This window comes from Diabrotica virgifera, chromosome 2 (genome assembly GCF_917563875.1).
Source record: "Diabrotica virgifera virgifera chromosome 2, PGI_DIABVI_V3a".
Lineage (NCBI taxonomy): Eukaryota > Metazoa > Arthropoda > Insecta > Coleoptera > Chrysomelidae > Diabrotica > Diabrotica virgifera.
Genome location: NC_065444.1, coordinates 60,140,843 through 60,155,749, shown reverse-complemented (window position 1 = coordinate 60,155,749; position 14,907 = coordinate 60,140,843). Strand labels below are relative to the sequence as shown.

Here is a 14,907-nt window from a genome sequence, read left to right as displayed (position 1 = left end):
TTCGTGAAGACCCTGAACACTATTCGTGAACTGGCCGCGAATCGCGCATCACGAATCGAGAATTCACACATAGTCTGTAGCCAGCTGAAATAAATATTAGACGAGAAATCGAAAATGTGATATGTAAATAGTGATATGTAAATAGAACTAGAAAAAATTTAACATTGATGCTAATGTTTTTGATAAATATTTATGGTTCCATCCCTGCGAAAACTACCCCTATCCTTGAAAATAAAACTGCAGAAACTACCCCTATCCCTTGGCGAGCATGTTTTGCATGTACCTATGCATTTTTTGAAACAAAACTTATGCAGAATTAAACACCACTATTTTCTCTACGAATAAGGTCCTGTGCATTTTTTTCGTATAAGCAACCGTTACGGCACAGTGGTGCCGTAAACCTCAGAAATGCTTTGGCGGGCTCCAGTATTTGTTTTCTTTTTCGTCGCCTATTCATTTTATTGATAACGTACTTGTGGAAAATAAAAGCACACACTATCTGTTACACATTATGACCTGTGCATAGTTTACTTCCTTTGTACCCTAAAGCCACAGTGGTGGCTCAAATCAATTTTTGATTATTTTCTTTATTAATTCTCCTTTTTTTGGGGTGGTTCCGCGGAAAATATGGGGGTGCATTATACAAATTTGTAAATAACACTTGTACATGGGTAATTGCTGAAAGTTTTTTTACTCTAGCATAGGCGGTTCAGATTGTATAAAAAGGGGTTGTTTAAAATGCAACACCCTGTAATTAAAAAATGGGTAATTGCCCTTAAATGAAAACTATACCAAAAAATCAGCCAATTATTTATGATAAATTGTCGTAGGGTTTCTTCTTGATTCCCATTACAGTTAGGGAAAAATATTTTTTTAAAACACTTTTTTTAAAAACTTGTCAACTTTGGTGGCATCTTTGGACTATCATCCACCTCCACTAAACGGTGGATGATAGACATATGCTGTCGGGAAATAAATAGTAGGAAATATAGTCCTCTTCATATTTCTATTAAGGTAAATTTTTGTATAACGTACAGGAGGGGCTACGTTTCGCAAAAACCACAAATTACCCCCTTTAAAGGGATGAAAAGAGGGGTTCCGGTGCGAAATTTTTTAAGAAAATGTTAGTGTCGTAATAAGCACCTCTTGATATACCACAAAAAAAATAAAACCGTACTTGTGTCCATTTTGCGAGGTGCAACCTCTGTTTCCTACACTATTTTGTCTTTTCTCAGTAAAATTGAATTTTCTAGATGCCAAATCAACCTTGACTTATAATTTTTCCCATAGCTTCATCATTGCACAAGTTAGGCTTGTTAGTCTAAGAATCAGGGCTAGACGAGATTTTTGGGTTATGTGAACTAGGAGAATGATAGGATTTTGATTAAACAGATGGGTACTGATGCCTTTGCTAGATAAAGTTAAATGACTGAACCATATAGCAAACGTAGGTAATTAGGTGAAAATAAATGGGACAGCGTCAGGCCCAGGACTTTTAAATCGTTAAATAAATTGTTTAGTTCTTGTAAGGTAAGAAGATTTTATTAATCATTTTATGGAATGAGTCTCCAGTCTAATTCAGTATATCATTCAGTATAACTCTAAATGTATGTTAATGTTTGTTTTATATGCAATATGTTTTTGCAATTATAAAAAAGAGGACAATATTCATTCAGGCATTCATATTATTTTTAGTTCTCACTACTTATCAATCATTACAATTGTGTTGTAAATAAACATGCTATTGAACTCAGTATCTTAATTCTATGAGATATTCATGTATACCCAATGTTGGATAAGATGCTGCTACCCTACAAACATTAGAAAACGATTGTCAGGTATTATGCAAATGCAAAAAAGGAATATTTGCATCAGGAAATACTCTTTCCGAGATTGCTACTCTTTGGGGATTTCTATACTCTACATTCATATTTTTACTCTTGGTGAACATTTCTTAATAATTTTGTGTGTAGAATGTCGAACGAGAGGCTTACAAAACGAGTGTTTTGTAAGAGTGCAGGGGAAAAACAAAAGAGGAAGACCAAGAGTTATGTGGGTAGATGAAATCAGGAAAGAAGTCGAGAAGAAGAGATTGACATTGGAAAGTGCAAAAAACCTAACGCAAGATCGGAAAGCATGGAGACTACAATGCCAAACCCAACTCCACCAGCCTTACACCTAAAGGTAGAAAGGCTTAGGACTAAGTAAGTAAGTAAATATTAGAAATAGTGTTGGAAGTGTTCTCCTCATCTTAAACTTCATTTATTGTAAACATATCTGATGTTAAATTATTACAAATTAAATTACGGCATTATTGTTCTCATTGTATACTTTTTGTATCATTCTTGGTAACTTGTACGTTCCATTTTCTTTTAGTATCTTCCATAGTTTCTGTCTTGTTACTTTATCGAAGGCTTGTTCTATTTCTCTATTTATCGTATACGTATCTGATGTTGAATTACTACTAATTGCGGCATTATTGTTCTCATTGTTTATTTTTTGTGTTATTCTTAGTACTAGCTATCCATTTCTTTTTCTCCTAGTATTTTCCATAGATTCTGTCTTAATACTTGATCGAAGCCTTTATCTATGTAGGTCAAAAATGCTAAGTATACTTTCTTTTTCTCTTGTCGAGCTTTTTGTGTTATCTCTTTTAAAGTATGTAGTCACGTACAGACCCGTGAAATGATATTTATGGCGGGGCCGTAAAGATCTATTATGTACCAGTAAAACTACCTTTTATTTTATAATACAGGTTAGGTAGTCAAAAAAAGCATGAATTTTAATAAAAAGCAGTTACTTGTATCTCAAATTTGAGATACGTATTTGAGATACGAGCCGCCGAGCTCGCTCGGCGTATCGCTCGCTCGTATCTCAAAACACTCGTATATTAGGGCGCTCGTGTATCGAGGTACAACTGTAAATCCTGTATACTCCTACCATTTCCGAATACACTTTTTGCTTCATCTGCTGTGTGTTCTGTCATTATTGTTAATCATTTGTTTTCATTTTTTCTAAATAATTACATGAACATAGTTGTCTAATACATGTACAGGGTTATTCACTATATTTTGACCCCCCTGTAAACTGCTTTATTTACATAATTAGAAAAAAATGTAAAATACAAAAGTTATTCGATCTTTAAAATATGATTTTTTGACATATTATAACATACTAGTGACGTCATCCATCTGGGCGTGATGACGTAATCGACTATTTTTTTAAATAAGAATAGGGGTCGTGTGCTAGCTCATTTGAAAGGTAATTCAATTCTCTATTCAGTAATATAAACATTAAAATAATTATTTATACAGGGTGTCCAAAAAATTTTTTCTAAATTAAATTAATTGACACAAAAAGAAGAATGTATGTAATTTATTTAATTTAAAATACATTTTACTGCTGTTGGAAAACAGAAATATAAGTTTATTGCACAAATAAACATTGATTTTTGATTAAATTCAATGTTCAAACTGCCGAGAGGCAGATGGGTGGCAGTTTGAACATTTAATTTAAGTGAAAAGTAATGTTTATTTGTTTAATAAACATTTATTTCTGTTTTCTGACAGCAGTAGAATGTATTTTGAATTAAATAAATTACATACATTCTTCTTTTTGTGCCAATTAATTTAATTAAAAAAAGTTTTTTGGACACCCTGTATAAATAATTACCTTAATGTTTATATTACTGAATAGTGAATTGAATTACCTTTCAAATGAGTTAGCACTCGACCCCTATTCCCATTTAAAAAAATAGTCGATTACGTCATCACGCCCAAACGGATAACGTCACTAGTACGATATATATGTCAAAAAATCATAATTTAAAAATCGAATAACTTTTGTATTTTACATTTTTTTCTAATTCTTTAAATAAAGCAGTTTACAGGGGGGTCAAAATATAGTGAATAACTCTGTACATAGCAACGTCAATCGTTGGTGGATATTACATTATCTCCTATCTCTGTTTTTATAATATATAAGTACTATTAATATTATTGATACTTTGCAATCTTCCGAGATGTCTTAATTTTCTCATATTCTATTCATTATTTTTAATAATATTTGTTCTCCATTTTTTCCCATATTTTGTATAATTTCTCCTGTTATTCTCCAGGTGCTTTTCCTCAACGTTTTTATTGCTCATTCTAGATTTTCCTCGTTTATTGAGTTTTCTCTCTCATTTTCATCTTCCAATATATTATTTTGTTCTTCATTAAGACTGTCTTGGTTTGTATCCGTTAATAGTTCTTTAAAGTGTGTTTTCCATCTATTTACCGTTTGTTTTGTTTTTATTATTAATTCTCTATTTTTAGCTTTAATGCTGTTTTTTCATGTTTTTTATGTTCTGGTTGGTTTCCGGGTTCTGTTGAAAAGCTTTTGGTTACTTTTGATATCTTTCTAACTAATCTAACCTACTAACCTTTTTTCGTTCATTTTTATAGTTCTTGTAATTCTCGTTTGTTTTATCTTTCAGGTATATTGTTTCCATGCTTTTTGTTCAGTTTTACTTACTTTTTTATTTCTTCCTAGGAATCTCACCTGGGTAGAGAATTTTTCGTTTATTATTAATTAATAAATGAAAATAGTTTCTGTCGGATACAATTAGCGTCTCTTTACAAAGACAATGACGTCGACTTTGCAAAGTAACAAGACACTTACTCAACACACACACTGCACATTACTCCCCTGAGTTAGTGATAAGCTATAGTCTAAAAAATCATTATGAAATTGACTGGCCAGTTGGTTGTGAAAACCAGTACCAATAGAACACAAAAAACACACATTTCTTCCTAGCAACTACCCTGTTTGTTTCATAGTTAGTTTTTACTTGTTCCACATACTTCCTTAGCTGCATCCAATAGTAGATCCTTATAGCTGTTCCATACTTTAGTTGTTTATATTATTACCTTCTATTTCTTTTATTTTTCTAAGTTTTGTTTTTTCTAAGTTTCTAAGTTTCTAAGTTTTTAAGTTCTAATATTTTTGCCATACATTTCGCCAAATTTCGACAAATAAAGATGTCTGAAATCGGATCGATAGATTAATTCACTAGATAGAATAAAATAAATATAACTGGATGACAATTTTACTATCGGAAGCTATGATCTTATTCGTAGTAACATGAATTACACAGTTTGCAGCTTCTTTTGTGTAAAGAGCCTTCCTAAACATTCCGTATAACATAATTATGCAAAATCATTGCCAAGGTAACTATGATGAACGCCATGATGGGGGCGTCGTAGAAACATGAAAATACTTTATTGACTCATTGGATGAATTGCGGTAAAAATAAACAGAATATTCATACTTTTCCCCGTATAATTTTAATCACCTCGAAATACAACGTTAATACAACCATCTGGCCTAAGAGGGATCCACAATTCGATTACCAAATATTAAAAAAGTGTGTCGTCAACATGCAATCTTTTGTTAGTATCACGAGAAGATGATGAGCAAATCGAAATCAAAACGGATGTGAATGTGGATAGTGAACAGTCCATTTCCTCGTTTGATATTTTGACCCCGGTCGTTTTTGTTTTGACCAAATACACTGTTGAAAATAATTATTAGAGCAAATTTTTAGTTATATTTTTATACGTCAAAAATATTTGCTACTGCTGCGTTTTATTTTATTCAAGTTTACGGTTAAAAATTAAAGATATAAATGTACTACTATCAGTAGTGAAAACTTCAGAGTTTCTTGTAGTACGGATTTTTGAGTAAACATACCATTTAATTTGCAATCTGTAAATTTTACAATAGTCAAATGTTAATGACAGTAACAAAATTTTTAGTAAAACTGTCCAGTGACAGTTTCTGTTTACTTATCTAAGATTGGGTTTGGGAAACTTAACTACTATTAACTACTACACAACACTACACTATTACACTATACAGGGTGTTTCATAGGGAAAGTAACATACGTTAACTGTAGAAAGAGGGCACTTAGGCGGTCTCAAAAATACCATACTTAATGGGCTTACTCCATTAATAACAAAGATACTGGGTGTTTTATCTGTTTTGCCATTTTCTTATTTGGTTCATAACTTTTTAACCGCACTGTATATTTATTTTATATTTGACACGCAAATGTTTTTTAAGGTGTACAATCAATTGATTTATTTACAATTGTAAAAAATCCAGGTCCGGATTAAAAAATATTGGAAAAAAGAATGTGTGTGTACTTTGTACGCACGTAAGAAGTTATACTTCTATTATATGATTTCTTAAAAATAAATATACTTTAAACAGTTTGTTTTAATTTTTTTAACACCAAACTAATTTTGTGCTTACCGCTTTCAAAAAAATAAAAAAAAGTATAGGATTGCACTGGATTCGAACTCAAGATCTCGATCTCTGACCGAATGCTATACCAAATACGCTACGAGGACTGTGTCTGAATCGGTTCAAACGTACCTAATGACAATTCACGGTAACAAACAGGGTGATGTATAATAAATACATATACAATAAAATGTTTTAATAATACTCATCTTACTCCTGAAGAAGACAAATCCAAAGACACAAAAATTATAATAAATATATTTACTAAAAACACTAATATATTATAGGGTGGGGCAGATAACTGGCCTATTAGAAATATTTAGAGAACTAAAGGCAACAGAATCATGAAAATTGGAATAAAGGGGTTTTGAAGGGTGATCTATTTAATGAAAATATTTTCATCAATTTGCCACTTCCGGTTATACCGGAAGTTGCTTAAAACTTCGTTTTTTTTCTAAATGGGACACCCTGTATATTTTTACATTTTTAGATTCTACTCGATGTCTTCTTTCTTAAAATATGCAGTTTTGTAATGTTATACAGGGTAGTTTAAAAGCTAATTACGTTTTTTTAGTAACTTCGTAGCAACTTTCACACCCTGTAGAATTGTAGTAGTTGGATATCAAAAACTCTATTTATGTTAAAATGATTTTTAATATAGCCTACTATTATTAAAAATTATTAGTATAGCTAAATGTTAAATTTTAGTATACAGGGTAGGTCGAAACTCGGAATGAGGATTTTCTGAATTTTCTTAAATGCAACACCCTGTATTTTAGTATTGCAATGAAAAGACATTTTATGGTACTTTTTTATTTCTTAAGCATTCCCTATACCTAAATGCTTTAATTTGTGCTTAATTGTTAATCGCGCCAAGAATGTTAACTACGTAGGTATTTTGATAGCTCAACCATTATTGGCAATTTTAAAGATCAGTCAAAATTAATATGTATTTATTTCCGAAAAATTATTTGTGATTGAATATTTTCACGGCCAACTTAATAAAATTTCACGTACTTTTTCTTGAAATTAATGTTTGGCTTGAATCACCAATAACTCACAAATTAAAGCAGTTAGGTATGGGGAATTCTTAAGAAATAAAAAAGTACCATAAAATAGCATTTTATTACAATAATAAAATATAGGGTGTTCCATTTAAGAAAACTCAGAAAATACTCTTTCCGAGTTTCGACCAACCCTGTATAGTACAATTCAACATTTAGCTATACTAACAATTTTTAACAATAGTAGACTATATTAAAAATCATTTGAACATAAATAGAGTTTTTGATGTCAAACTACTACAATTCTACAGGGTGTGAATGATGCTAGGAAATTAAGAAAAAAAATGTAATTATCTTTTAAACTACCCTGTATAAAATTACAAAACCTCATATTTTAAGAAAGAAGATATCCAGGAGAATCCAAAAATGTAAAAATATACAGGATGTTCCATTTAAAAAAACGAAGTTATAAGCCACCTCCGATATAACCGGAAGTAGCAAAACGATGAAAATATTTTCATTAAAGAGATCACTCTTCAAAACCCCTTCATTCCAATTTTCATGATTCTGTTTCCTTTAGTTCTCGAGATATTTCTAATTGGACTTTTATCTGCCTCACCCTGTATTCTTTTCACACCTTTTCTTGCACTGATATATTTATACATAACTAGAAAGATTTAGCAACTAAACGCCATACTGTCTGTGTGCGCATGCGCGCAGTATTATGAAATTTTACTCTCAATCGCGCCTAAAGAAGTATAACTTCAAAAATATTCCGACCCAAAAACAACACCCTGTACATTAAATTTTTTTACAATAGATTTTGCATTTGTAAAGAGGATGAAAAACTAAATTTAGTGGTATACTTTGAATTTTCGGCAAAATGATTTTTCTGGTCAAATTTTGAATTTGAATTCTGAAATTATGTGAATTGCGAGAGCTCGAAGTAAAAAAAATTAAAATGTGACTTAATTTTAATTAATACCATTCTCTCTCTCTCTCTCTCTCTCTCTCTCTCTCTCTCTCTCTCTCTCTCTCTCTCTTGTTGTTTCCCCATTACTGAGGATCGTGATTTCTTCCATTAATACCATAATTTAATCAAAATTGTTAAAATGTTAATAGTTTAGTATTTTTTTATTGTGGCGACAAATAATTCATAACAAATATTCACCTTTAATTATCTAATGAACGATAATAAACAGTCCACAAAAATGCCTAACTTCAATCAACTATCTCAAAAATTAAAAAAAAAACAGAAAAAAATTGCTGAAAATAACTTTTGGATATCTAAAATCCAAAGTTTATACGAGGAAATAGTAGGGAAGAACTTCTTAATAGAATAGAATAGAAATATGCTTTATTGTCATGAAAAATTTAACAATTTTATAGACAAAGCTTACAAGAATCATAAAAATAAGAACAATAACAAATAACAAATACAATTTACTAAAATGATATAAATCGTCTACATAAATAAAAATAATGAAGATAACAAAAAAAACAGTAACAACCTATTGCAAAATTTAAAAAAAAATTTGCAAATTGCATAATCTACCTTAAGAAATTTAATAAGTTAAGTTAAGTATGACACTCAAATATAGATTAAGATTATACTTATAAATAAGAATACTGTACTTTCTTAGTTATTGGTTAAGAAACTCTGCTGTTGAATAATATGGTCTTTCAGATAAATAGGCTTTAGTCATTTTACGGAACTTGGAGAAAGATGTTGCAGATTTAAGTTGTAGAGGGAGATGGTTGTAAACCATGGTTGTAAATCCTTGACCGGATTCGAGACGCCTTCCAATGAAGAATAATCCTGACGAGCTTAGGAAGTCAGTTAGACAAATAACAAAAAGAGCAAGACTTTGTTTTCAAACAAGGTGGTTTCCATTTTGAACAATAATTACTATAGTTTTAATCAAGTTATTCTGTGGAAAAATTTTTGTATTTTTTTTTAATTTTTCAGATAGTTCGTTGATTAAAGTTATGTATTTTTTGTAGACTCTATTATTTATTCATTAATTAAAGGTGAATATTTGATATGAATTATTTGTCGCCATTATAAAAAATCACTAAAATTTTAGCATTTTACCAATTTAGGTTAAATAATGGTATTAATTAAAATTAAGGCACATTTTAATTTTTTTACTTTGAGCTCTCGCAATTCACATAATTTCAGAATTCAAATATAAATTTTACCAGAAAAATCCTTTACCACTAAATTTAGTTTTTCATCCTCTTTTTAAATGCAAAATGCACTTTAAACAATATTCAGTGTTAAATATAAAATAAATATACAGTGTGTTTGACACGTTGTAAGTCATATTTCAATTTTTTTACTACTTCGAGCTCTCGCAATTCACATAATTTAAGAATTCAAATTCAAAATTTGACCAGAAAAATGATTTTGCCAAAAATTCAAGGTATACCACTAAATTTATTTTTTATCCTCTTTTAAAATGCAAAATCCATTTTAAAAATATTTAATGTACAGGGTGTTGTTTTTGAGTCGGGATATTTTTCCAATATTTTTTAATCCGGACTTGGATTTTTTAAAATTGTAAATAAATTAGTTGATTGTACACCTTAAAGAATATTTGCGTGCCAAATATAAAATAAATATACAGGGTGGTTAAAAAGTTATTAACCAAATAAGAAAATGGCAAAATAGATAAAAAAACCCAGTATCTTTGTTTTTAATGAAATAAGACCCATTAAGACTGGCATTTTTGAGACCGCCTAGCAAGAACCCCATATGAACGCCCGGCACGGCACAGCCCGGCACGGCACAGCACAGGCCGGCACGTCCAAAAACCCATTTGTAACGGCCGGCACGGCACGGCACCGGAAAAATGATCATATATTTTAAAAACTATCGTAAAATAAAAGTTTTTAAAAGACATAAACTACACAATTTTAAAGAATATGCATCATGTTAAAAAAACGAATTCATGGTTAAAAGATAATGTACGTACCTGTCCATTGATCAAAATTTTCGGATATTTGTACCCATGTATTGTCCTTTTTATTACTATCATGATAACTTGATTCCGATGCATCATACAAAAATGGGTATTCTCTGACACTCTCAATGAAAAGTTCTTCCATATTATTTTATTTCAAAAGAAACAACGCGATTTCAATTAAAAAATCAACAATATATCTGCTTATTACCAACAATTATGACGCACTGGCGCCGACTGGCCGTTCAGGCCGTTCGACTTTAACGGATTTTATTCTCCTCGGAGAATTTTGGCCGTTCCGTTTGCGTGCTGGCCTGTGCCGGGCCGAGCCGACCGCTCATAATGGGTTACGTTGCATTTAAAACTATACAAATGAATTTGGACTGTCCTGTGCCGGGCCGGGCTGTGCCGTGCCGGCCGTTCATAATGGGTTTCTTGCTTTAAGTGTCATCTTTCTACAGTTAACGTATGTTACTTTCCCAATCAAACATCCTGTATGAATGAAGGAAGTGAAAAAATAGTATATCAAAGTGTGTAAACAATTTATTTCTTTAGCTGAACGCTTTCGACATAAACGTCAACATCCGAGCTAATGCTATAATAAAAAAAGTAATTTTGTAAGAAAAAGAAGAACAAAACTCTTTTTTTACTTACGTCAATTAGTAAGAAGTACCACTACGTTGAGGCATATGCGTGAGCATCTCTTCAAGATGCTGGCTATATGTCCCCAGTTTCGTGTACTCTACTTAAAAGTAGTGATTGTTTGCCTTTATTTTTAAGTATTTTTGTTAGTATTTCATCTTGTTCTGTAGCCAAAGTTTTAGAAACGTGAAAAGTTGTAGCAACTCCGCATGTTATTTAAATACCAACTATGAGACTACCAGTACTACTTTGCGCTTTAATACTGTAAACTGTATTTAAAACACCTGTTAATTTATTAATAAAAAGATACCATAAATTTAAATGGCGCCTGAAATACTACATTGCATCATTACTTAATTATTTTTTTTGACATGCCTGTATTTAATGAATTCCATGTTGATTATGCAGTACGGATATAGACTCACTTTCATAATTTTTTAATAATAGCATTGTCGAGTTGGACAAGTAAGTTATACTGCATAACTGTATACTGCATAATTAATAATTAATTAAATAATAATTAAAAGACTATCAAGTAAACCATATTGTATTAAAGACTAATAAAACAGAAGATAAATAACTTGATCTCTAAATCTGGTAGGTATCCATTACGTTGGTGCCCCGTGCTCCGTGTAGCAGCTCCAATGGTTACGTACATTAAGGTATGTAAAACTTTCAAAGAGAGAATTTGTATTCTGTCTACCCATACTTCCAGTCACATCAAATAACATAATATTTTAACATTACTTATATTATTAATTATATTTTCTTCACACTAATTTTAACATTACTTTAATCGTATTTTTATCTAAGTTTATCTATATTTTGTTTATGATATTATATCGTATTCATGTTTTGCCCATTTATTCCCCAAAAGAATCCTGTAACACGATTACTGTAGCTACTCTTTTAGGGTAAGAACAGAACAAGTAGGTCGAGGTGGAGGTGTAGGTCACGGTGGATACTACTAGTTCAGTCGCGGTCGATGTCGACAGCAGATAGCAAGGAGGTCACCTGCGCTGTCAGTCGATCTAGAACCACTATCAAGTGAAGTAGTTTAATGAAATTTGAATGACAAAAGACTGTGCTTTTTCGATGTTGTGTCAGTCAAGTGATGATAGTGATGAAATGTCAGCTGTAAATAATAAGATCCTCCTTCATATTTCAAAAATTTACTGAATTTAATTACTTTAGAAATTCAAAAATAAACTGAATACAAAAAAGGGATTATATTATAAAAAGTATCAACTCAGATAGCGCAGGTAATGACAACTTGGCTTCGAACGGATCAATCACAGGGAAGCATAATAATTGTAGGCCTCGCAGTAGACATCTATGTAAAACAAACTCATTTTATTTTCAAATGCATCGATGTAAACCTCCTGAATGGCATCGCGCTAAACCTCCACCGCGACTTACCTGCTCTGTTCTCTTCCATTCACTACAATGTGTTTGTTTTACATGGATGTCGACATCGACCGCGACCTTAACGTCCACCTCCACCGCGACCCACTAGTTCTGTTCTTACTCTAAGGGTTGGAACAGAACTAGTGGGTCGCGGTGGAGGTAGAGGTGAAGGTCGCGGTCGATGTCGACATCCATGTAAAACAAACACATTGTAGTGAATGGAAGAGAACAGAGCAGGTAAGTCGAGGTGGAGGTTTAGTGCGATGCCATTCAGGAGGTTTACATCGAAGCTTTTTAAAATAAAAATAGTTTGTTTTGCATGGATGTCTACTGCGCGGCCTACAAGGATGCTTCCCTGTGATTCGTCCATTCGAAGCCAAGTTGTCATTACCTGCGCTATCTGAGTTGATACTTTTGATATGATCACTTTTTTGTATTTAGTTTATTTTTGAATTTCTAAAGTAATTAAATTCAGTAACTTTTTGAAATATGAAGGAGGCTCTGATTATTTACAGCTGACATTTCATCACCATCATCACTTGACTGACACAACATCATAAAAGCACAGTTTTTTGTCATTCAAATTTCATTAAACTACTTCACTTGATAGTGATTCTAACTCGACTGACAACGAAGGTGACCTCCTTGCTATGTGCTATCGACATCGACCGCGACTTAACTAGTAGCATCCACCGCGACCTACACCTCCACCTCGACCTACTTGTTCTGTCCTTGCCCTTAGCTTCTACCTATATTTCGATTCAACATTTAATACGTGGTAAATACCGTTGAATTGGTTTTTCTTCTGGTGTCACTACCGCAGAAACACTGCAGCAGTTTATAACTTCGCTGTGCTACAGAGCTGTTATGTGTGATTGTTTTTTGGTTTTGATTTTCGTTCTCTTCTGTAACGCGTTTGAATGATCCATTGAAGATGATGAGAGTTTGATGATATATTAATATCATTGATTTGTTATCAATCTTGCATTCGCTCACGTTATGTTATGATCAAACGAAAATTTACAAGAATCAAACAAAAGGAATCTTGTTACAGGAATATATGTAACAAACGTTGAAACATTGAGAACCAACATTTTTTTTCACTAATTTCAATATTCACTAATTTAAAAGATGTTTTCTCAATATTTAAAATAACATTTTTTGCAAAACACCAAAGAAATATAAATATGATATATTTTTCTTATCTACCGATCAAAGTTCTTCGTGGACTCTCTATGTGTATCATAATTCATAATCATTCAAATCTCCCTCGCTCTCTCAAATTACCCTAGAGCTCAAATCTACCCTTAGTATCCAACCTTGTCGGTCCCGCACCAATCTTCTCCAGGTTCCCACGCCTAGAAAACTTTGCGCGTCCGCTGCCACTTCATTCGCCCTCCTTTTCCGTGCCCTACATTTTATTATCTAGGGTAGGGACGGGAAAAACCTACGGGTTATAACCAAAAACCGGTTTTTTTAATTCGCAACAACCGGTTTTACCGGTTTTTTTTTTGTCCCGGTTATAACCGGGTTTTTCTTTTTAAAGCGATAACCGGTGAAAAACCGAATAAGTTACCTTTTGGAAAAAATAATTAATTCAGAGAGAAAATTTCAGATATTTCTATCTAGTTTCGATCCCAATCATATTCCCAATTAGTAATAGTAAGCACCACACTCTCGCGAAGTTACTTCGGGAACGTTTACCGAACTCCGAAGTACCCATCACTACACACTCGTTCAAATTCGCGAGGAACACATTCAGGCGGAACGATACCGACTTCGTTTCCTTTGAGTCGGGCGCAGAAACCGCCACAGAATGGAAGTAGGCCGAAATAAAGCGAAGTCGCATAAAGTGCCTGTCTACACTCTCGTAATCGCTGAACTTCGATCGACTTCGCGAGTAGTATAGTGGACGTTTATAAATAATATGCGAAGTAATTAACCCAAACAACCATAATTCAAATTTTATTTACTAATAAAGAACTGGACGAAAGTGCCACATCAGATTTTATGAAACAATGAAAGTTTTATTATAGTTTGGGAATATGTAGTTTTATTTAGATGATAATATTTACATAAAACTGTAAGTGATCTGCTTGAAATCGATGTTGCAACCATCATCTAATATAATAATTGCTTATACTTGAGACTCTTGTATGACATGTTATGATTGTGAGTACCGAAATATGATTAGGAATCTCCATTATGTAATTTTTAAACAATACATTATTCTTAGGAATTAAAAGGTATTATACAAACGTATTAAAAATACTATCTACTGAATGATTTTTGATAATAATAGAAATAAAAGATGAATTATGTTGTCGAATTTATTTTTAAGTAAAATATAAGTGCATTTGTATATTTTTTTAAACTCGGTCGATCCAAGGTAGATCATTTCGGTAGATCGATAGGATCATCACTTTTGGGAATATCCCAATTCCCAATTGACAACGCAATACATGCCGACGCCGCGCGCCGTCTACAGCGAGCGACGAATTAGAGTTGCCAGATTGGGCCTTTCGTCAAATTTTAGGGTAATTTGAAAACGCCTGGGAAAATTTTTATAAATTGAAATGGTTGGGCAATTTTTCGGGAGG

General features: G+C 32.2%; 1 protein-coding gene across 1 annotated transcript in view; it reads right to left on the bottom strand.

Moving 5' to 3' along the window:
• The window catches only part of LOC114337345 (matrix metalloproteinase-2-like), a 519,978-nt gene that overhangs the window by 458,134 nt on the left and 46,937 nt on the right, over positions 1 to 14,907 (bottom strand). The window lies entirely within an intron of this gene.